The 21,672-nt window shown below is 48.0% G+C and overlaps 1 long non-coding RNA gene across 6 annotated transcripts in view; it reads right to left on the bottom strand.

Annotated features, from left to right (window-relative positions):
- Positions 1-2,713: 2,713 nt before the first annotated feature.
- Positions 2,714-21,672, bottom strand: part of LOC102559575 (uncharacterized) — a 29,245-nt gene continuing 10,286 nt past the window's right edge. For 2 of the 6 annotated variants that reach the window (XR_002090257.2, XR_002090264.2), the window contains 2 exons: positions 13,743-13,848; positions 2,714-4,578 (listed from right to left, as the gene is read on the bottom strand). This is a non-coding gene — a long non-coding RNA (uncharacterized LOC102559575). The other 4 variants (XR_002090256.2, XR_009461492.1, XR_002090262.2 and 1 more) reach the window with 3 other exon arrangements.

Here is a 21,672-nt window from a genome sequence, read left to right as displayed (position 1 = left end):
CACCCAAGGGGATCACAGAAGCTAATCCAGGACATGGGATAAGTATCCATAGTCCCTGTTTAGACCATACTTAACACAATCCAGTCTGTGGATGATTTCTTGTTCCACAATTTTACGTTCAAGTTCATTTTTAAACTTTTGTTGTCTAAGAACAGCTACTCGGAGGTCAGCGATGGACTGTCCAGAGAGGTTAAAGTCTCTCCTGCCACAGACTTGTGTATCAGACCTCAGCCATCATTAGGAAAAGAACATTGACCTGAGAGGAAGCAGGCAGTCCAAATTTACTTCTGGTGAAACCTCACTGCCCCCCCCAAGTTACCTGGCCTGTTGATCTGAGAAAATATATTGAGCCTGCATTCACAGTATGAGTCTGAATACAGCCTCTTGATATAAATGATGTCTTTATCCTCTTGATGTAAATAAAGTCAAATCAAATGTCAAATTACAGTAAACTTTAACACAGAATCGTCAGCATTGCCTGCCTTTGTTTACTGCAGCTGATGAGTAAATGATGATGGTTCACATGTTTTTTATATCTGTATCCTTATTTTTCTTTAGGGAATCACTGGAATGTGCTCAGAGTCATCTTTAGCCTAAGTGTGTATCCTGTGCTTCTGTTAAAAAGTACTTACCCATGTGAGCGTGCCATTGCCTTCCACTGGATTATTCATGGGCACAAATTCTAATTCAGGTATTAAATGTTCACCACGGTGAGTAAGAATTAGACGGTTGGGTTCACAGCACAGTGTCAAGAGGGCAGTTGGTAGATAATCACACCTCCAACTGTTTTGCCTGTGTGCATTTAATATAATCTAACTAGTACACCCCAGCATTTCTCTGCTCTCAATTAGAATGGCTGCAGGTAAGATCATGCAGTAGACTGGACCTTTATCAGCCTCTTACCTTCCAGTTACCATAGCATTTGTCATTGCTCCCATTCTAGGCACATTCTAATATGCAGCAACATAAATGCCCCTCTGGGCTAAGCAGCCACTTTCTAATGGCACGTTACATGACATGTTGCTTTGCAGTTCTCCGTGCTTGCTCCGTAATGTTCTGAGCTATCCTAAGTCGTGGATGTTCTTCCTGTCTGGCCTAGCTTGGCGACAGAAGCACAAGCACCACACTCGTGATAAGTGAAATAAAACAGGGCCAGTTGTTCCAGGTTTGACGCAGTTAAAGCACTTTTTATTCCACTCAGGTCAGTGGGAGTACTCACGTGAGTCCTGGCTTTGCAGGAGCTGTGACCCGAAAACAGCTGGGGCTGCCCCTGTGTAACTTCAGCCATAGTTTGGCCTGCAGAACCCTTGTTGCTGATGATGATCATTAGCATTAATGGCTTACATCAGATGTCAGCAACCCCTGGCACATGTGCCAGAGCATGGCATGTGAGGCCATTTTGCTAGGCACGCCATTGCCAGCCTCAGCTCTGGGCAGCTGCTGTCAGCCACGGAGGCCAGGCTGGTCCCAAAGGCGACTGAGAGGCTGCAAGCCCTGCTGCAAGCAACCCAGGTCTCATGGCAGCCAGCAGCTACCCAGAGCCTGGGCCGGCTGTAGCCGGGAGGCTGCAAACAGCTGCACCGGGCTCCAGAGCCCTGGCATCAGCTCCATACCACTGGCGGCTGTATGCGTTCCTCAGAGTGGACAGCAGGGCAGGGACCTAAGGGAGCACAACCCCAGCTCCTCCCACACCATCTGCTCTGAGGCACATATGCACCCAGCAGTGGTAGGGAGCTGATGCTGGGGCTCCACAGCAGGGACAGCACCAGCCTCTTCCCAGTGGTGGGGTCTGTGCAGGGCTCCATCCCTCCCAGCACCGTCGCTGCCCATCTGCCCTGTGTAACTGAGCCTGCCCTGCTCCTGCCCACTCCGAGCCCAGCCCCAGCCCAGCCCCACCACTGGGAAGAGGCTGGTGCTGCCCCTGCCAGGAGCATCACACCTTTGTGGGCTCAACCTTTGTGGGTGGACGGCAGCAGTGCTGGGAGGGTTGGCTACAGGGGGGCTAAGGCAAATTTTGGGTTGTCTATAGACACCCCAAGCCTCCGCCAGTGCTGCCCCTGCAGCTGGCTTATGGACGGACCAGAGCCGGGGCCTCAGCATGCCACACCACAGCCCGGGGGCTGGCTCCCCGGGAAAGCACAGGAGCTTCAGCAGGCCCGGGGCATCGTCAGATCGGACTTTGTCCTGTGGCCCAGCAGCCTAGCCATGCGGTCCCACACACACGTGTGTGTGTGTGTGTGTGTGTGTGTGTGTCTGGTTCTGTGTGTGTGTCTCTGGTTGTGTCTGTGTGTGTGTATGTGCATCTGTGTGTCTGGTTCTGTGTGTTTCTGTCTGCATGCATGTGTCTGGTTGTGTGTGTGTCTGTGTGTGCATGCAGGCACACGTGTGTCTGGTCCTGGGCATGTGTATGTGCATGCGTTTGTTCTGGGTGTGTTTGTGTGTGTGTGTGTCTGGTTCTCTGTGTTTGCGTGTGGATGGTTCTGCGCGTGTGTACATGCACGTGTGTCTGGTTCTCCATCCATGTGTACGTGTGCATGTCTAGTTCTCTCTCTCTCTTCTCTCCTTTTTCCTCTTTTTCTCCTCTCCTTTTTCCTCTTTTTTCTTCCTCTTCCCCTCTTTCTCTCTCTCTTTTTCTCCCCTTTTTGTCTCTTCCTCTTTTTTCTCTGTCTCTCATCACAACATGATTAACAAAAAAAATACACAACAACAAAGATAGTATATGACGTTTTATTTATTGTCACCAGGTTTAGAATTTTTAGAAAACCTGGTATTTATGGTTTTAAAAAAAGCAACATTTATGATTATTAACTATATTAATATGCAGCACATCCTGCCATATACCCCTTACCCTGGTTTTGTTTTCCTCACATGCTGGCACCTTACAAGGTAGACGTTGTGATTTTTTCGGCACTCCGGCCAAAAACGTTGCCTACCCATGGCTTACACCAAGCCCAAGGCCTGCCACAAGCCACCTGTTTGGGTCCAGTTGTGCCTGAACACCTGATTGGCTCCAGGAAGCCAGACCTCAGGGTATAAGGGCCATCCTCCCGGAGGACCTCAGCTACTCAGTGCCAGCAGAGCTGGCAGCTCTGCCCTGCTCACTGCAGCTGTGAATTTGCCTCCTGCTCCCGCCCTGTTTCCTGCATTCTCTTACCTCCCAGCTCCAGTCCTAATTCCTGTGCTCCCAGCCCTCAGCTTCTGCCGTGGTATCTGCATTTACCTTGCCCCCTCCCCAGTCCTGACCTAGACTTGGGATTCCTGGCCCTGACGCTGACCCATGACTCTTCAGCCCATTTTTCCATTTCCTCACCTTAATTTGACTCCTAACTAGTTCCTGACCTCAGCTCCTGACGCTCACTCCCAGGGCAGGTTGCCTGCGTTCCAGATGCTTATCCAGCCTCTTGAAAACCTCTAAGGAAGTAGATTCCATGGTTTACCTGGACAGCTTATTCCACTGTCCTACTAATCTTACAGTAAGGATGTTTTCCCTGAGATTTCATCCAAATCTGCTTTGCTGCAGTTTAAACCCATTGCCTCGTGTCTTGCTCTCTGTAGCAAGGGAAAATGGTTAATTGTTCTCCCTCTTCTTCATGGCAGCCTAAAAGCTGCTGTTACTGTCCCCTCTCTCCAAACTAAACATATCTGCTTCTGTTCCCCTTTCCTTGTACAACTTGGCTGTTTGAGAGAGACAGAGCAGAGATTTATGAAGCTCAACTGATTTATCTTGTCCAAAAGAAGAGGTGATTTGATTAGGGTCTATAAATATCATCTTGGGAAAGAGATCTCTATAGGCAGCTCCTCAATCTAGAAAAAAGAGGTAATGGGTATGACTTCATGGCAAAACACAGTGCTGTGCAGATACCCCAGGTTCACTGTAAACCATCTAGCTGGTATACAATCCACACAGTGCAAGACAGTGCCATGCAGAAATACCTAAGCCATGCCAACATGCGTTAGCTTCAGAACTGGAAGCAGTATAGACATATCAGCAAGGTGCTGTCCCTAATCTAAGTAGTCACCTAATACCCTGGATGCAGTACTATACTGATGCATCTGTATGCCTTCTATTTGCAAAGCTAGCATACGTAGATCTAGTTCTGGCCTAACACTGTCTTGCACCATATAGACACACCTATTGAGACCAATAGCTGGAAGCTGTAGCTAGAACATTTGGACTAGAAATGAGGTGCAATATTTTTTGCATTGAGGGCAACAAGCCTCTGGAACAGATTGCCCAGAGATGTAATGGATGCAGCATCACCTGCTGCTTTTAGAGCATTTCTACAAGGCTCGGGCAGCAGCTATGGCTTGGTGCTGCATGTGCTGGGTAAGGCACAGTTTGCAGGGGTGACAGTTTAAAAAGTTGACGCAGATCCTCAGCTGTTGCTTATTAGTGTAGCTCCACAGAGTTCACTTTACCTCAGCTGAGAGTCTGACTTCACTTTCACTTGTAATAGTCTTGATGTGGTCCTCCGGGCCCACAGTACAGGACACCATCTGAACAGCTGTTCTTCAAGGAAGCACTAGACTTCAAGACTCTCAGAAGAGCTCCATCCCAACCACAGGATACATGCATCTCTGCATAAAGATATACGGGTTCAGTCTAATTAGTAAGCACATGACTGTATGCAGATGTACAATTTGGGTAAGTTAATCTCACCAAGAGAACTGTTTCATTTCCTGACTTCTCTGTCTCTAAGGGCATCACCTTCCTGAGTGCACAACCTTATGAGCATAAACTGTGCCAAACCTCAGTGCATTAACATAGATTTTGCATTTAATATCTATTACAGCAACGAGCTGGAGCACCGCTACTCATCTACCCTTTATTGAGCGTGATTGATTGCTGGAGATCTTTCATTTAACATCTCAAAAGCCCCTTGGGGAAGCAGTCTCATCTAGTGGTTAGTGCACTGCACAGCCCCAGCTCAAAAGGGGACTCCTCCAGGCCACCTGTAACAGCAACAATGTGACCCACTGGCTGCTCATCCCTGCCTGGACTCCTTGGGGCTCCAGGACAAACCAGTGGCCAGAGAATGAGGACTGGCCATTACATCTCTTTTTTTCTCTCTCTCCCTTTGCTTCTTAAGCCCATCATTAAGTTTTTATCCCTCCATAACTTCTTTCTTGATTCCTCTCCTACTGCCTCCAGCTTGGCAGAAGGTTACGTGGTGTGTGAGCACAGGGGCTTGGACTGGTGCCACTTACAACTGACCCAATGCTGGCTGGACAATTGCAGATGCAGCAGCTATGTTAAATGCTGTGGCGTGAGTAGGGAGGTAGTAAATCTGCACGAGCTGCTCACGGCAGTAGAAGCATGTTGCAAGGTTGCAGCAAGGGGAGGGTGAGCATATGTCATATGGTTTGCCCTGCCCTCATTTCTTCCTCTCTTTTCTCAGCATTCCCCTTTTCCTGAACTACCTTGGCCTTCCAAAGAAGCCTTGGCCCCCATTGAACGGGGGTTTTCCCTGAGAATTAGCCTGACCTATTGTGAGAGAGGCTGAGGCCTGCAGAGGATCACTGCTAGTTGGGGAGCACTCTTCCTGAGTTTCCAGTAATTTTTGCTTGTGCTTCTGGTTGAAAATCCTGTCTCTAGCCGCTCATGGTTCCTAGTCAAGCCATTACGTTACCAATTGTTCCAGTCAGACAACAAAGCACTAGAGTCTCAGAGTAGAGACTCAAGGACTCTAGTGAGGGAAGAATTGCATTACTCGAATTGAGGAGATAAATATATAATCACTCTGAACCTTTTGTTTATAAGCAAAGTCATTTGCTTCAACCAAGGAGAAGGAGTTCTGGGAACTCCTCCATTTGCTATGGAATAAATACCTCGGCCCTATCTGTGCTTTGTGGCAGGTGCCAGTGAGCTCCTCTGCTGGGCCGCACGGTACCAGTGAGCTCCTCTGCTGGGCTGAGACACGGTCCTATTTGGAACAGGACTTATTTCAGTAAAACATATATTCATGGCAACTATAGGCCAGTCAGTCTCACCTCCATCCTTGGCAAAGTCTTTGAAAAAATTATCAAGGCTCACATTTGTGAGAGCCCGGCAGGACAAATTATGCTGAGGGGAACCCAGCACGGGTTCGTGGCAGGCAGATCGTGCCTGACCAATCTAGTCTCTTTCTATGACCAGGTTACAAAACGCCTGGACACAGGAGGAGGGGTGGATGTCGTATACTTAGACTTCAGGAAGGCCTTTGATATGGTATCCCACCCCATACTGGTGAACAAGTTAAGAGGCTGTGACTTGGATGACTACACAGTCCGGTGAGTGGTGAATTGGCTAGAGGGTCACACCCAGAGAGTCGTGGTGGATGGATCGGTTTCGACCTGGAAGGGTGTGGGCGGTGGGGTCCCGCAGGGCTCGGTCCTTGGACCGATACTCTTTAATGTCTTCATCAGTGACTTGGACGAGGGAGTGAAATGTACTCTGTCCAAGTTTGCAGATGACACAAAGCTATGGGGAGAAGTGGACACGCCGGAGGGCAGGGAACAGCTGCAGGCAGATCTGGACAGGTTGGACAAGTGGGCAGAAAACAACAGAATGCAGTTCAACAAGGAGAAATGCAAAGTGCTGCACCTAGGGAGGAAAAATGTCCAGCACACCTACAGCCTAGGAAATGACCTGCTGGGTGGCACGGAAGTGGAAAGGGATCTTGGAGTCCTAGTGGACTCCAAGATGAACATGAGTCGACAGTGTGACGAAGCCATCAGAAAAGCCAATGGCACTTTATCGTGCATCAGCAGATGCATGACGAATAGGTCCAAGGAGGTGATACTTCCCCTCTATCGGGCGCTGGTCAGACCGCAGTTGGAGTACTGCGTGCAATTCTGGGCGCCACACTTCAAGAAGGATGCAGATAACCTGGAGAGGGTCCAGAGAAGGGCCACTCGTATGGTTAAGGGCCTGCGGACCAAGCCCTACGAGGAGAGACTAGAGAAACTGGACCTTCTCAGCCTCCGCAAGAGAAGGTTGAGAGGCGACCTTGTGGCTGCCTATAAGTTCATCACGGGGGCACAGAAGGGAATTGGTGAGGATTTATTCACCAAGGCGCCCCCGGGGGTTACAAGAAATAATGGCCACAAGCTAGCAGACAGCAGATTTAGATTGGACATTAGGAAGAACTTCTTCACGTTTAGAGTGGCCAAGGTCTGGAACGGGCTCCCAAGGGAGGTGGTGCTCTCCCCTACCCTGGGGGTCTTCAAGAGGAGGTTAGATAGGCATCTAGCTGGGGTCATCTAGACCCAGCACTCTTTCCTGCTTATGCAGGGGGTCGGACTCGATGATCTATTGAGGTCCCTTCCGACCCTAACATCTATGAATCTATGAACAACTGGGCAAGTAAGATCTGAGGCACGTGGCTCTTTAAATGGCCTGGATACTAAGCTCCCAGCTACATTATTAACACAATCCTGATCAAGGGGCTTTATTTATTGCACTATATTTATGTCATACTTAATTCATCCTGTGCTAGGGGGCTTTGTTTGGTCACCTAGGGGGCTGTGAAGGCATCCCCCAAACTTGGTATCTGGATTTCCTTCTTTTTTTTTTTTTTTTTTTTTTGCCGCCACGTTAAGCGTCACATATTGGCCACTGCTGTCGGTAGGATGATGGCTATATGCAATTGAGTTTTTAGGAGAGCTGAGAAAATTCTGGAATATAGATGTAACAGGGTGTTTTGGGTTCCCTGGCCACACATGCATTCAGACATCTGGCCTAGGGACAGAAATTACATATAAACTGGTATGGCTACATACAGCTATTCAAAAAGCCCAAGCCTGAATCAATTCAATCTTTACAGGTTAGTCTAACCTGCATAGACTGAACCTATTTGCATGTGAACAGTCATTCACTTTTGATTCTGGAAATGCAGCCACATGCCTGTGGTGGCTCAGGCCAGAAGCCAGGGGGTTGCTAGATTGAGCCCTCCCTTCCCTTCAACAGCAACTGCAAGGCTGGAGGGAAGCTGACCAGGGGCGGGCAGGGGGTGGCCAGGCCCCGGCAGGCCACTAAGTGTGATTGGGGAGGGGTTTAAACCCGCACCTGGCCTGCAGGGCCCCCAGCCAGGGTGTGCCTGGAGGGGGAAGGGGGAAGCAGCCCTTGCCAGGCTTGTCCCGAGGGGGGCCGACATGGTCAGACACCAACCCAGGCAGCCCCTCAGGTGAAGGGGGCAGGGAGGAGGATTAAACTTCCCTGTCTCCCCTCTGTTTCACCGGCACAGGGACCCCAGCTGGGCTCGGCCCAGCTTTCCATCCTGATGGCCGCTCGCGCAGCCGGGGGCATAGCCAGAGCCAGCTGGGCAGCAGCCTCAGGTGAAGATGGGGGCACAGAGGGGAATTAAACTCCCCTGTCTGTCTCCCCTCTCGAGCACAGGCACAGGGACCCCAGCCTGGGTCTGACCGGCTTTCTGCCCCACTGGCCACTTGCATGGCAGGGTGTGTGGCCAGAGCTGGCTGGCATGGCCCCGCCTTCTGCTCACCTTGCCCGGGGCTGCAGGGCTGAGCCAGGCTGGCCCACGGGCACTGTTGAGGGCGGGAGCAGAGGGGTCGGTCTGGGTTGGGCCACGGAGGCAGGGCCCTTCCCAGTTGGCTACAGCTCAGCCTGGGGCCACGGGACCTGTGCACCTGGATTGCTCCAAGCTCCCCACACCCAGCCCGGGCCAGGCTGTCATGGAGCCACAGCTGACTGGGAACAGTCCTGCCCACATGATCCAGCCCAGTCTGGGCCGGCTCTTCCATGCTCACCCTCAACAGCACCTGCAGCCAGCCCCACTCAGCCCTGAGTGAGGCAGGCAGATAGTGGGGCCAGCCCGGGCTGGGCCATGGCAGCGCACTTCCCAGCTGGCTGTGGGTCCGTGACACCTTGGGCTGGCACACGCAGGCAGGGTCTGGCTGGGCAGTGGCATGGAGGTGACACCACTGCAGCTGTGGGCGGGCACCTTGGCAGCCAGACTGGCTGTGTGGGTTGTGCCTGTGGCTGCCCAGGCTGGCTCAGAAGCCCCTCCATGCCCACCCTCATCAGCGCCTATTAGTCAACCCAGCTCAGCCCCACAGCCACAGCCCCAGCCTTACCTTGGATGAGGCCTGCAGATGGTGGGACCGTGCCAGCTGGAGTCTGGCCATGCCCCTGTCCCTGCTGCTGAAGTGGGGAGGGGAGGAGGATCCCAACAGAGGCTGCTCTGCCTCGGCCAGGCAGACCCCAGCTGCAGTCCCCAGGGGGAGAGAGGAGGGAGGGGGGAATAAACCCCCTCCGTGCCCCTTTGCCCCCCCCAAGGCCATGTGGGTGGTGTCTGGCCATGCCCCAACCCCTGCTCTGGCTAGGGAGCAGAGGGGCGGGGCTAGACCTGCTCCCTGGAGCAGACAGCACAGCCCAGCCCAGGGCTGAAAAGCATGCTGGGATGTTGGGGGACTCTGATTTAACTTAACTCAGAAAGGGGTCTGGGACAGAAGTTCCATAAACCAGTTTGACCCAAATCAGTTAAGCCTGATATATTACATTCAACCAGGTTTACCTTAAACCAGCTTCAGCCATTTTGAAACTCGTTTATGTTCACTGAACTTATGTTCCATTACAGGTTTAAACCAGTTAAACCGGATCGCTTAAACCAGTTCACATGTAACTTCTGTCCCTAGCCTGTAAGTGACTGGAAACCAGTTCAAATCTGTAACATAACAGAAATTTGGTGCTCACAAACCACTTTTAAAATGGCCAAAATCAGTTTAAGATAAATCTGAATGGATGTAGGTGATATAACTGATTTAGGTTAAATCGAGTTATTGAACTTCTGTCCCAGATGCCCTCCAGATTCAAGTTAACTCACAGTCCCCCAATCCCAGGATGTTTTGCACCTCCCCTGCAAACTCCACTTTGCGGGGTGGGCAGGCTAATTTTGGCCCAAGAGGTCTGCTCCAGCCAAGCAGGGAGGCGTGCTCTAGTGCCCCCCCAGCTTCTGGCCTGGGCCACTGCAGGCATGTGGCTGCATTTCCAGAATCAAAAGTGAATGTCTTTTCACTTGCCAGGTGTTAGGGTCCCGAAAAGTGGAGCTCTGCTCAGTGGCACACTTTGCAGCCAAACCAAATGAGTCCCTTTAACCTGAGCGCAGGAGTACTAGTGAGCTCTGAGCTAGCTATTTTGCAGGGAAAGTGTGCTGAGTTTTTTTATGACCAGAATAGGACCTGTAATTCTCCCGCTGAAGAACTCCCCTGTGGGAAGCAACAGTGATCTTGTTGCTTACGTGCTCTATAGTGTTTATTTTCCTCCCAAAGTTACCCACGGTTGCATAGATTTGGCAGCAGGGTATGTTGGATGAAACAGAAGATCAGGAACCGAGAGACCTGGATTCTGTTTCTAGCTCTGCTAGTGACCTTGGGTGAGTGACTTGTCTTTTCTCCCTTTCTTTTCTTCCTCTGCAAAAGAGGAATGAAAACCCCTTCTAGAAATTACTTTGAGCTTGCCGAATGAAAATGCCACGTAAGTGCTAAGGTTAATGCACAAACAGACCTTTCTGGTGTGGTGCCCTTCTAAATACAGCACAGGTTTGCTAGAGAAGCCAGACAGCTTCTTCCTGAAACAAATTGCTCTTCAACTATTGCCATCTTGTGGCGTCTGTGACCTGTTACTTGTTCCTTTTTATCTGCTAATGGTGCTAGTGCACATCAGAAATGTACACAGGCAATTTTAAAATGAAATGTAAATGAATTAGAAATGCCTACAGGAGAGCTATTAGCATAAATCCAATCAAAGGGCTTTGTTTAACTTGTTAAAAATGACTAAATATTTAGCAAGTGTGGGTGGGTGAGGTGATTCTTGCTTACACGACAGAAGTTTTAGAACCAACGCTACCTCCAATATCTAAAATGACTGAACTTATTAGCAATTTTCTCTCCTGAACTCTGCCTGCCTTGGCTTGTAACTCATTGTAACACCACCGCATATACAAGGGAACAGCCTCTAAAATATTATCATTCCTTCTAATAATATTCAGCTCACATGGCCATGAAACCCTGGAAATTTAGACTTTACAGGGAAACTGAAAACACCCTGGATATCGCAGGGTGACTCTGTGTAGCGCGTGATCAAATCCAAATAATCAAATGCTACTTGCCTTACCCCTGAAGCAGTTTCCTTGGCCCAGATCCATAGCTGAAGAAAACCAGTAGTTCGTGGGCCTAAGGCGGGGATAGACCTGGGGTCAGTTCCCTCCTCTACCACACACTTCTAGCATGACTTTTGGCATATCATGCAAGATTTGTGTAGACACAGAAGTCATGTGGTTTTAATCATACCGTGCAGTATGAGAATTAATTTTTCCAGGCGTAAGTATGCCAGTATAACTGCATCTACACCAGCACTTGTACCATTATATATATAAAAAAACCCTCATGCTCCTAAATGACATAACTGTATAAAAGTTGTGCATAGAGTTGGCCTGCATCTCTCCGTGTCTGGGATTCCCATCTGTATCAGGGATAATAGCACAATCCTGGCTCAAAGCGGTATTAGAGGATAAATGTGTTAAATGACTATTAGGTGCTTTGATCCTGTGGTAATGGGGGCCATATACATTCTTTTACTTGTCTGGATAGTAAGGGGAGCAAGATTGGACTTCACAAACTGGACTATATAAATTAAAGTTGGTTAAAGAGAGAACCAGATGTTGATGCCAGTTGCACCCTGACTGATTCTTCTGGCTTTAGCCTTACTCTAGCTCTCACACCCAAGTCAGCAAGGAGAAAATTGGGCATAGGGTAGGATCATTCTTGGCAACATCCTTGCTTTCCTCAGAACCTGAGCCTTATGAAGCTTATGAACATGAGCCCTCAATGTGATGCTGCTGCTAGTAAAGCGAGCAAAATGCTGGCTTGCATCCATAGATGTTTCTCAAGCAAATCCCAGAACGTCATTTTCCTGTTGTACTCAGCCTTGGTGACGCCGCAGCTGGAGTACTGCATCCAGTTTTGGGCTCCACAATTCAAAAAGGATGTGGAGAAGCTTGAGAAGGTGCAGAGGAGAGCCACACACATGATCAGAGGTCAGGAAAACAGACCTTACAACGACCGGCTGCGAGCCATGGGACTCTTCAGCCTGGAAAAGCGCAGGCTCAGGGGTGGTCTGGTGGCCACCTATAAGTTTATCAGGGGTGCTCACCAGGATCTGGGGGAACATCTGTTCACCAGAGCGCCCCAAAGAATGACGAGGTTGAACAGTTATAAACTCCTGCAAGAACGTTTGAGGCTGGACATAAGGAAGAACTTCTTTACTGTCCGAGCCCCCAGTCTGGAATAGCCTGCCATCAGAGGTGGTTCAAGCACCTACTTTGAACACCTTCAAGAGAAATTTGGATGTTTATCTTGCTGGTATCCTATGACCTCAGCTGACTTCCTGCCCCTGAGGGAGGGGGCTGGATTCAATGATCTTCCAAAGTCCCTTCCAGTCCTAATGTCTGTGAAATCTATGAAACGCATTGGACTCTCATGCTGTTTTAGGCTAGGGACAGAAATTGCACATAAACAGGTATAAGTAATTGGAAACTGGTTCAAATCTGTAACACAACAGAAGTTCAGAGCACATAAACCACTTTCAAATTGGCTGAAACCGGTAAACCTGGATGGATCATCCATCAGATTTAACTTATTTAGGTTAAATCTGTTTATTGAACTTCTGCCCCAGATGCCCTCCAGAATGCTTTGCACCTTCCCCACAAACCCCACCTTGCATGGTGGGTGGGTGGGCTAGCCTCGGTCCAGCTGTCTGCTTCAGCCAAGCAGGGAGGTATGCTGCAGTGCCCCCTGCCCCGGGCTTCTGGCTTGGGCCGCTGCAGGCATTTGGCTGCATTTCTGGAATCAAAAATGAATGCCTGTTCACTTGCTTATTGGTTCAATCTATGCAGCTTAGACTAACCTGTGAAGATTGAATTGATTCAGCCTCTGGCTTTTTGACTGTATGTACTTAGCCATACTCTCTACAGAGTAGAGAAGGATTTTGGCTAGAGAATTTCCTTAGAGTTGCTTAATTTGTTTAAATAGTATGATAATTATGTTGATGCGCTTGGAGGAGAGAGGGGAAGAAGCAGCTTCTCCAGAAAGCCATGCTATAAAGATCTGAATGTGTAGGAGTGAGAGCAGCAAGTAGCAACTTGACTTCTAGGATGAAAAGCTGTTTGGGGCCAAATTCTCCAGGCTGGGTAGCTGGGCTGCTTAGAAGTTGGAAAGAAGAAGAAGACCCCAGCTCAGGGTATGCAGTATCTGCCAAATCCCCCTCCAAATCACTACACACTGGGATAACCTGACACACCAACTTTGGGTAACCACAGGATCTACCCTGAATGCTGCTCTTGGCTCCCTGAATGCTGCCACAGAGGGTCCTCATGGATCGGGGCTCTGCATCACAACACGGATGCTACACTGAGTCCCACCACACTCCTATACTCAGGGGAGTTTGCATCCACAAGAGCAGGGTTTGCTTTTGACATCCCATGCATAAATGTGCAAGAACAGAAGTGAGAAGCCATGTCAAAGCCCTCACAACCCCTGCAGAGCTTGGGCTCTGCAGAAAAAAACAGCTGTGTTACTTCAGAAACTCTTGCTAATGTGAGGTGCATATTCAGGCTGCATTACTCTTAAGCAAATTAAATATCCATGAAGACTAGGATGTAAAGAAGCAGCCAGTCCCCAGAGATACAGAACAAGCTAGCCCTTCAACAGAATATTGCAGCTCCTTCCTGGGGTGGTTTCCTCACCTCCGTTCTCAGCCCCTGGTTCCTAATAGAAGCATCACTTGTAAAGGTATCACTTGGTTTTTCTCTGCTGCTTTTCTGACTCCTTGCTTCTCGATTGTGCAAACAGCTATCAAATAGCAAATTAGAGGAGAAAGTCAGGAAAAGGTCAAGCCTGCTATTATATTGTTTTCATTAGTATTTTGAGCTTTTGTCACATGTATAGCTTCCCCCCACCCCAGTGCCATTCACCAAATTTCTTCCACTTTGCATGATACTCTAATTTGACTTGGGAGCAAATGGTAGGATCACTTCTTGCTGGGAGTGTAACTGCTAGGAAACCTTCACGAAAAAAACACATCTCCAGAGCCACAAAGTATGCAGTGTCTATGCCCTGCCTTGCCCAAAACATGCAGATCTGTAATCAGGGCCAAATGCACATAGAAGGAGAGCGGCATGCTCCAGACCAACCACAACGATGAAGATTTCTGCATGCTGAGTCCCCAGCACTGTAGAGAATACTCTACCCAATGAAGCATTGGGCACTCATCAGTGCCAAGCCAGTGGGACTGCTGAGATGTGCTGGCCCTGTTGCTCTCCCCTTCCTACCCACTTAAGCAGTGTTGCTCCCTTGCAGAAGGGAGGTTGAAGGCATTTTCAGAAGCTGCCAGTTCTTCCCTTGTACATCCCCAGCATATGATGTGCATGGGCCCAGCACACAGCTATATTCTGGGAAGTGGCTATCTCCTCCTGACACTCTGGGTTCCCACAGCTATAATCGCCCTGTGATTCTTGATCGGCCCTCCCAGCTCTCAAATCAAGAGATGATGGGTTTTTTCTCTAATGACCCAACCAGGATCCGGAGATTGTGGCCTCATTCATCACTTCCAGCAATAAGATCAAAGAGTAGCTGAACAGGACCAGGCCTGTGAATAGTCTAGTTCTCCAAAGGAAAGTGGAGTCCCACCCTGGACAAAAACAAGCCTACAACTGATCATAAGTCAACGGACTTGGAAGTTCAGAGTGAAAGGGGTTCCAGATACAAACGGATTGGAAACAGAGGAGGAAAGAGTAATAGAGTCCAGCAATGGAAAAATGTGGATGGATTAGAGCTGTAAAGTGCGTGTACAGACATAACAATTAAGGTGTTTCAAAAACCTCTGAAACAATTCAAATGGCAGCCATACAAAATGTTCAACCCTTTGGAATGTTCCAAAAGGGGCAGAAATGCTCCAAAATGGCACCTCTTTACAGGAAATACTCTTTGGGGGTGTTTCACTGTTGGTTGTGTGTGAATGGAGGATGGAGGGAGATTGGGGAGAATAGTCTCCCAGCTGTCTGGATGCTGGGTCCCACACCAGGTCCCCAGTGTGACCCCTACACTTTCTTCTGGGACCCCTTCCAGACATGGAGCTAGGCTTACCCCTCCAACCACCCCTGCTGACTCCTAGAGCCCCACTACCACCGGAGCTGGTCCCTCTAGCCCCATACCCCCTACGTCTCTGCTCAGCTGAGAGAGGGAGAGACAAGGTAGAGGGGATTGGAGCTCAAGTGTCGGATTCCCGTTTTAACCCGGGGTTGTTTACCTGTCCTCTCTGCTCTCCTCTCCCCTCTACCTTCTGTCCCTGCAGGTTGCTGCAGCGTGCTCTAGGGCTGCTGGCTGATGGTAGAGAAGGCTGCAGCATTTTGTAACATTCCAGCTGGGAACAGCACAGGGGCGTACATGTGCCCTCTGGCTAAAACATTTCCTTTATGAAACATTTCCAAGTGTATTTCACTTGGAAACGTTTCAATTATTATGTCTGTCTGCACTCGCAAGACTTTTTATATTTCAGGCATGGGTGGCTGGTTGTTTTTTAAGTGCTGTAGAAGGGTGTAGATAGCCTTGGAGACTGAAGTATTCTCTCTATGCTATAGCCACAGACCAGGCAGTGTAGTGCAGTTTCTGCATGTTGTCCCCCTGGATCCCTCTGGCTTTTAATTGAAGAGAGACTGCCTTTAAAAGTCGCTCCTAGCAGGGGCAATTGCCAAAAGGGATGTTTGATATGTTGGTGCTGGCCACCCATATTTGTATTCCTCCACTGGGTACTATTCTCAGACCAGTGATCAATGTGGCATGGGTTTGGTGGAACTACTATATGATAAGAATATTCTCTGGTTGCCACTAAAGTGGGACAAATTTGAGCCAGTCAGAGGTAGCCATGCTGTAGCCTGCATACCTAGGAGAAACCAGAGATCTACAGTGCAGTTCAGAATGGCTTTGTTGTCCAGGGTTATGTTTCAGAGGAGAACAAGTCCCCGCATCTCCATCTGGATCACAGCAGCTTGATGGACTACTTCATACTGGGATCTATGATCTCTGTGGGCCACTTATCCCTATTAAGCAACTGTGTGTTTGAATCTCTTCCATTTTATGCGAACCAGGTACACCCTAGTGACTTTTGGAGAGTTCCCAAAGCTTACTCATCTCCAAAGAAGATAGCCTGACAGTTAGGTGAAATGGGAATTTTGGCATTTCTAAAGTTTACTGCAGCAGCAGCAGCTGGATGAGACCTTAGTCCCAGATTCTCAAAAACATGTATTTAGCTCTTATTTAGGCACATAAACACCTTTGAGACTCTGAGCCTTAGTCCTGAAATGGAAAGAAAATAATATACCTGTGCCTGCTAGCGGCAGATATTAATGCTCAGTCTTGCTGCTGAGGAAATTATCCCCACCCATTTCCACTCTGTACCTGTTTAAGCCAGAAATAAGGTCGGGAGGGCATCTTGGAGACATCCCACACTGCTACTCTTTAGCAGCCCAGAAACCCAGGTTTGGAATACAGGACCAGGGGCATCCCCTGAGTATCCCCTACTGCTTCATTTCCAAGGTTGAAATATGCAGAGTGGGCGAGTGGGCCTTGTTTCCTCAACAGCATAGACCTGTATAATGAATCTACCCAATGGTTTTTATAGAGATCACCTACAAACTTTGTTCACTACCAAGCTCCCACCTATTTCAGTTAGCACGACTGAATGTCAGGAACCTTTATGTGTTCTCAAGTTGAGCACCCAAGAAAGGAAGCACCTAAAAAGCAATGCTCACATATTCAAAAGTGGCTTTGAGTGACTTGCCCAAGGTCCCACAGCTAGTCTATGGCACAAGTGGAAAGAGACCCAGTCTCCTGCTTGCCTGGCCTGTGTTTTAATGATAAGGAAGATGCACAGGCAAGCATCCTCTCTGCATGGGAACAGCACATGGCATCTGCATCACTTAAGCCCTGATGGAAAGCAGAGTGGAATAAAATAGTACATAGTTCAACATGGACACATTTTCATCCTATGTGTGTAGTTAAACTTAAACGTGACAATAACTGCAATCTGCAGCTACTGGGTGGGTTTGGCAGCTGGAAAAATAAGAACAATCTTGGACTGAGGGTAAGTAAGAGAACTTGCCAAAAAATCATCTGAAGCAGGTGGTTCCAACTTGCAGAAACTCAATTTATATTCTCAAATGACTTGCTGGAAGCTGTGCACAATTACATAAAAAAGCCCAATGCAGGCAAGGCAGATGTTTCAGTGAATGCCAGCCGCTGGAATATGATATCTCGCTCAGTTCTATTGCACCCACCACTTGAGATGGTAATTCAGGAAGTCAGTGTTTAAGGTTCATCCCAAGGGAGCTCAAGACTCGTATCGGGTAGCTACAGGTCTGGTTGGAATGATTCCATGCCCTGCTTGAAACAAAAGGGGACAATAGTGCAGTAACACTTGCAAAAGTTGAGGCTTCTGCATTATTCACAGGCTCCATATCCAGAGTATTGATCCAGAAAAAATATATGCTGTACGGGCTGCATGAATTGAAAAAAAAAAAAAAAAAAAAAAAAATCAGGATAATTTTTTTTCAGCAGGGCAGCATACTAAAAATGCTACAGAACAGAATGCTTCTGTTTGCAAAGTTACAATCAAGGCGATTTGGGAAATAAAGACCAGGCAGTACTCTACAAAATTTTATAGTGGCATAGCTAGGTTGATCAGGGGAGTGATGAGGTATGATTTGTGACCAACACAGGTATATCTGCCACAGATACTAGTGTGGGTGCAGTGTTACTATCAGAATGACCCCATTCCTGATATAGCTTAATTTAGTTAGGGGATGAGATGGGAACTGGGAGGGGGAAAAAAAAACCCTATACAGCAGTAGTACAGCTTTGTTAGTATAAGATGCATCCACACCTAGGGGAGTTTTGCTGGCAGAGTATCTTGTATAGTAAATACCACTAACATGCTCCTGGTGTACACCTGGTCAAAGTATTTTAGCCTGGAATCTAAGCTCCTGGTATATTAATGCCTGGAAGATAAAGCCAGTATCAGAGAAACAATGCTTAACAGTCAGCACTGAAGAAATCCTCCTGAGTCACTTGTAAAGTTGAAAGAGAAAGTTCCAAGGTGAAATAATGGAAGATGGAAAACACCAGATGGATAAGGAAATATAAACAGGAGAATAGTCTCACAGATAGGGGTTGGACTAGATGACCTCCTGAGGTCCCCTCCAAACCTAATTTTCTATGATGCTATCACTCTATGATTTTATGTGGGGAACTAGGAAGCAGGTTACAGAGGCAGACACCAAACCAATTAAAATGACAGAGGGTAGGATTACCCTCACTTCAGGAAGGGAGCAAAATCTGGTCCCACCAAACAAATAATTTAGGTGCTGAATTTACTGATGTACTTAGAACTTAAATTGTAAGCACATATTGAAAGGCTTGGATGAACTGGAGCCTATAAAAGATAATAAGCTTTTTACATTATTTGCATCATATCACTTGCAGTTTGAATAGTAGTATAAGGAAGAAATGGAAAATACGTTTTTAAGAATTTGGGGTTTGGGTTTCTATTTTTTAAGTATGTTGTCTATTAAAAAAGAAGCTAAAGCTAAGAAAATTTCCTGATAAAAGTTTTTAAAGTCAGTGTTACAGTTGTAAACAACATATTTATAAATGTCAAACAATATAACTAAAACACTGTATTTGTGACTGAAAGTCTGGAAACTAGAATAGTGAAATATCAGAAACTCTACAAATGCTTGCTTAAATTGCTTTTAAAGCAACAGCTTTCATTTATATCTGAAATCAATACGCTGCTTTTGACAAGATTCACTATTCTCTAAAAAAAAAAACCTAAAAAAAAAAGCAAAAAACCCCCCACCATTACCTCTTTTGATTCGAGTCATTGGCCAAAACTTGAGGCCTTGCAGATTGCTTCTGTGAAAATGAGAAACTAAGGAGGGAGGCAAGCACTTTATTGATGTAATCATATTATTTACAGAGACTATACACGAAGTCCAGTTTCCCTAACACAGCAGGAATCAAATTGCTAAAGACCCTTGGCCCACAATTCCAAGCCCTTTTCCAGTTAACACTAAACCCAATAGCATGCTCTTTCTCTCGTGGCTCACCTACATAGGGGAATTATGGTGAGGTCATTGAGGGTATGCATTCATAGCACATTTGCTACCTGGCATTAATTCCCCATGAGAAATTAGTAAGGGGAAGCTTAATTCACTTTCAACCTGTAACAGAACAGATGTTCAGTGCACATAAACCAGTTTGAAAATGGCTGAAAATGGCTTGAGATAAGCCTGGTTGAATGTAGTATCCGACTTAACTGATTTGGGTCAAACCAGTTTAATTTCTGTCCCAGACCCCTTGCTGGTTTAAGATAAACCAGACTCCCCCAGCATCCCAGCATGCTCTCTGGGCTGGGCAGGGCTCTGTTCCACAGCAGGGCTGCCCCCCCCCCTGCTCCCTGGCTGCAGCTCCAGCAGAGACTTGCAGGCAGAGCAGGTCTGCCTGGCTTCCTCCTGCTCTCTACCTCTCCTCACCACTCCCTGCTAAGCGGGGATCCCCTATCCCTCCTGCCTTATGCAGATACCTCAGAATTAGCTAGCAGACCACATGCTGGCTACGGTCCATGCTGTGGCAGACAGCAGCATCAATTTAGGGCTTTTTGGAGTTAATCAACAGCTCAGCTGGTAACGTCCCTCCCTTCCTTCTTTGTTTAAGAAGAGCTTGAACTAACCAGAGAGGCTGTTTTGTTTTCTGATGGGGTAACAAATGCTGATAACAGAGATGATAAATGCTGTTATCAGGAGGTGGGGAACCCCTCCCTAGTCCTACAAGGGCCTGGCCATGCCTCCCTCAGCTCAGCCTTGTGAAAGGGAAGGAAGAGCTGCTCTAGCACCCCCCGGCTTCTAGCCTGAGCCACTGCAGGCACGTGCTTGCATGTCTGGGATGTCTGTATGGTTACAAACTGATTTAGCCTAGCCAGGTTAGACTAACCTGCAAAGATTGAATCAATTCAGGCTCAGGCTTTTTGAATGTCTGTCCCTAGCCTTTCAGCTTATTGCTCCAGAGTTTATTGTTCCCAGGCACGCTGTTTGCACGTGTGTCTGGCAATGATACACATTGAGTTGAATTGGAGCAGACCCAACGGGTTAACCTACCAGTCCAGGGCTGCTCCAACTCAGCTCTATGTGCTGCAAAGGGGCTGGCTGGGGCATGAGGGTGCTTTAGTGTAGGGCTAGCTGGCAGGCAGCCCCAGCACTGAAGCACCTTTGTGCCCTAGCCAGTCAGGGCAGTGTCTACACATGTGCTGCTGCGGAGTACAAGTACTATCCCAGTGCAGAGTTAATTTAATTTACTCCTGCCTCCTAATTTACTCCACATGATTCAATCAATAGGAGTGCACAGGTAGACGTGCATTTACTGTGCAACTAATTAGTCTGTTGTGCAGTAAATGTCTCGCATAGATATGCCCCTAGAAAGGCAATACTGAGTAGCTAGGGGAGTATAAATTTATAGCCTTGCTTGCTTCACCACACAACTTCCCAGTGTAGACAAGCCCTTCACTTCATCTCAGGGTCACAAATGACACCTGCAGCAGCCTGGTTCTGTTTCCTACCAGTCCTGTACAGCATGTTTTGGGCAGTAGCTCCTATTATTTCAACTACCTGTTCCATAAAGGAGCTTGGTTGTCTCGAACATTTTATCCTGAATCAAGGGCAGTGGTTATATATCCTCCACTTTCAATTAGGCTTAAACCAGCCTCCTGGCTAACAGAAGCTTTGTAAATAGTTGGGTTTGGAGATTTTTTTGTTATGGTGATTTTTTGGCTGGGAGTTGAACTGTGAGATCTTGGATTGATATGTAGTATCCATACACGTTTTTATAATCCTTGCTGGTGCCAACATCTTGCCTGTAAAAATGAACCCCTGAATCCATTTCGGAACCCCCTCTAGTAAGATCTCGGCAGGCTCAGGGGCATGCCCCTCGGGATGCAGCTGTCAGATAGGTGGTAAAATGAGGCTCTGAAGCCCATGTCCACATTTACTGTAGTTCTTGTCCAATATTGGATGGGGAAGGAGATGGTTCTATGCTGTGATAAGAGCTGCCACACCATGCAATGGCAAATTGAAGGTAGGATGCCAGACCCAGTATATGCTTCAGACAGCAAAATGTAGGGTGCTTGTACATGTGACAGGGGTTTAGGCCTCAGGGTTTTATTCTGTGTACCCTAAATTGAAACAGTAGATTTTTAACTGAAACCCACCATTTTAATTTAGGGGCTTCTGTCACTGTTATAGCAAGGGGCCCAATGCTTTGGGGGGGGGTTTCCCCCCTCGACAAAGCCTGCCTCTGGCCAGGGGTGGGTGCGAGCTACCAATGGGCCAAGCAGCCCCTGAGCTGAGCTGTGGGGGAGCCCTGGTCCTTCCCTCTGTGGTGGCAGTGCCCCCTGGGTGGGTTGCCAGCAGGCTGGGTGCTTGGTGCCCCAGCTTGGAGGCAGTACCCAGCTGGATTCAACTCTTCCCCAAGCCTACTGGGGCTTCTAGCACCTTGTGCACTATGCCCACCACCTGGGACCAGCTGGGAACAGGTTGGCTTGCCCCTGGGGCAACACAGGCAGGCAGC

The sequence above is a fragment of the Alligator mississippiensis genome, chromosome 4 (assembly GCF_030867095.1).
Source record: "Alligator mississippiensis isolate rAllMis1 chromosome 4, rAllMis1, whole genome shotgun sequence".
NCBI classification, from domain to species: domain Eukaryota; kingdom Metazoa; phylum Chordata; order Crocodylia; family Alligatoridae; genus Alligator; species Alligator mississippiensis.
The sequence above is the reverse complement of the archived record's forward strand: the minus strand, read 5'-3'. Positions and strand labels throughout refer to the sequence as shown.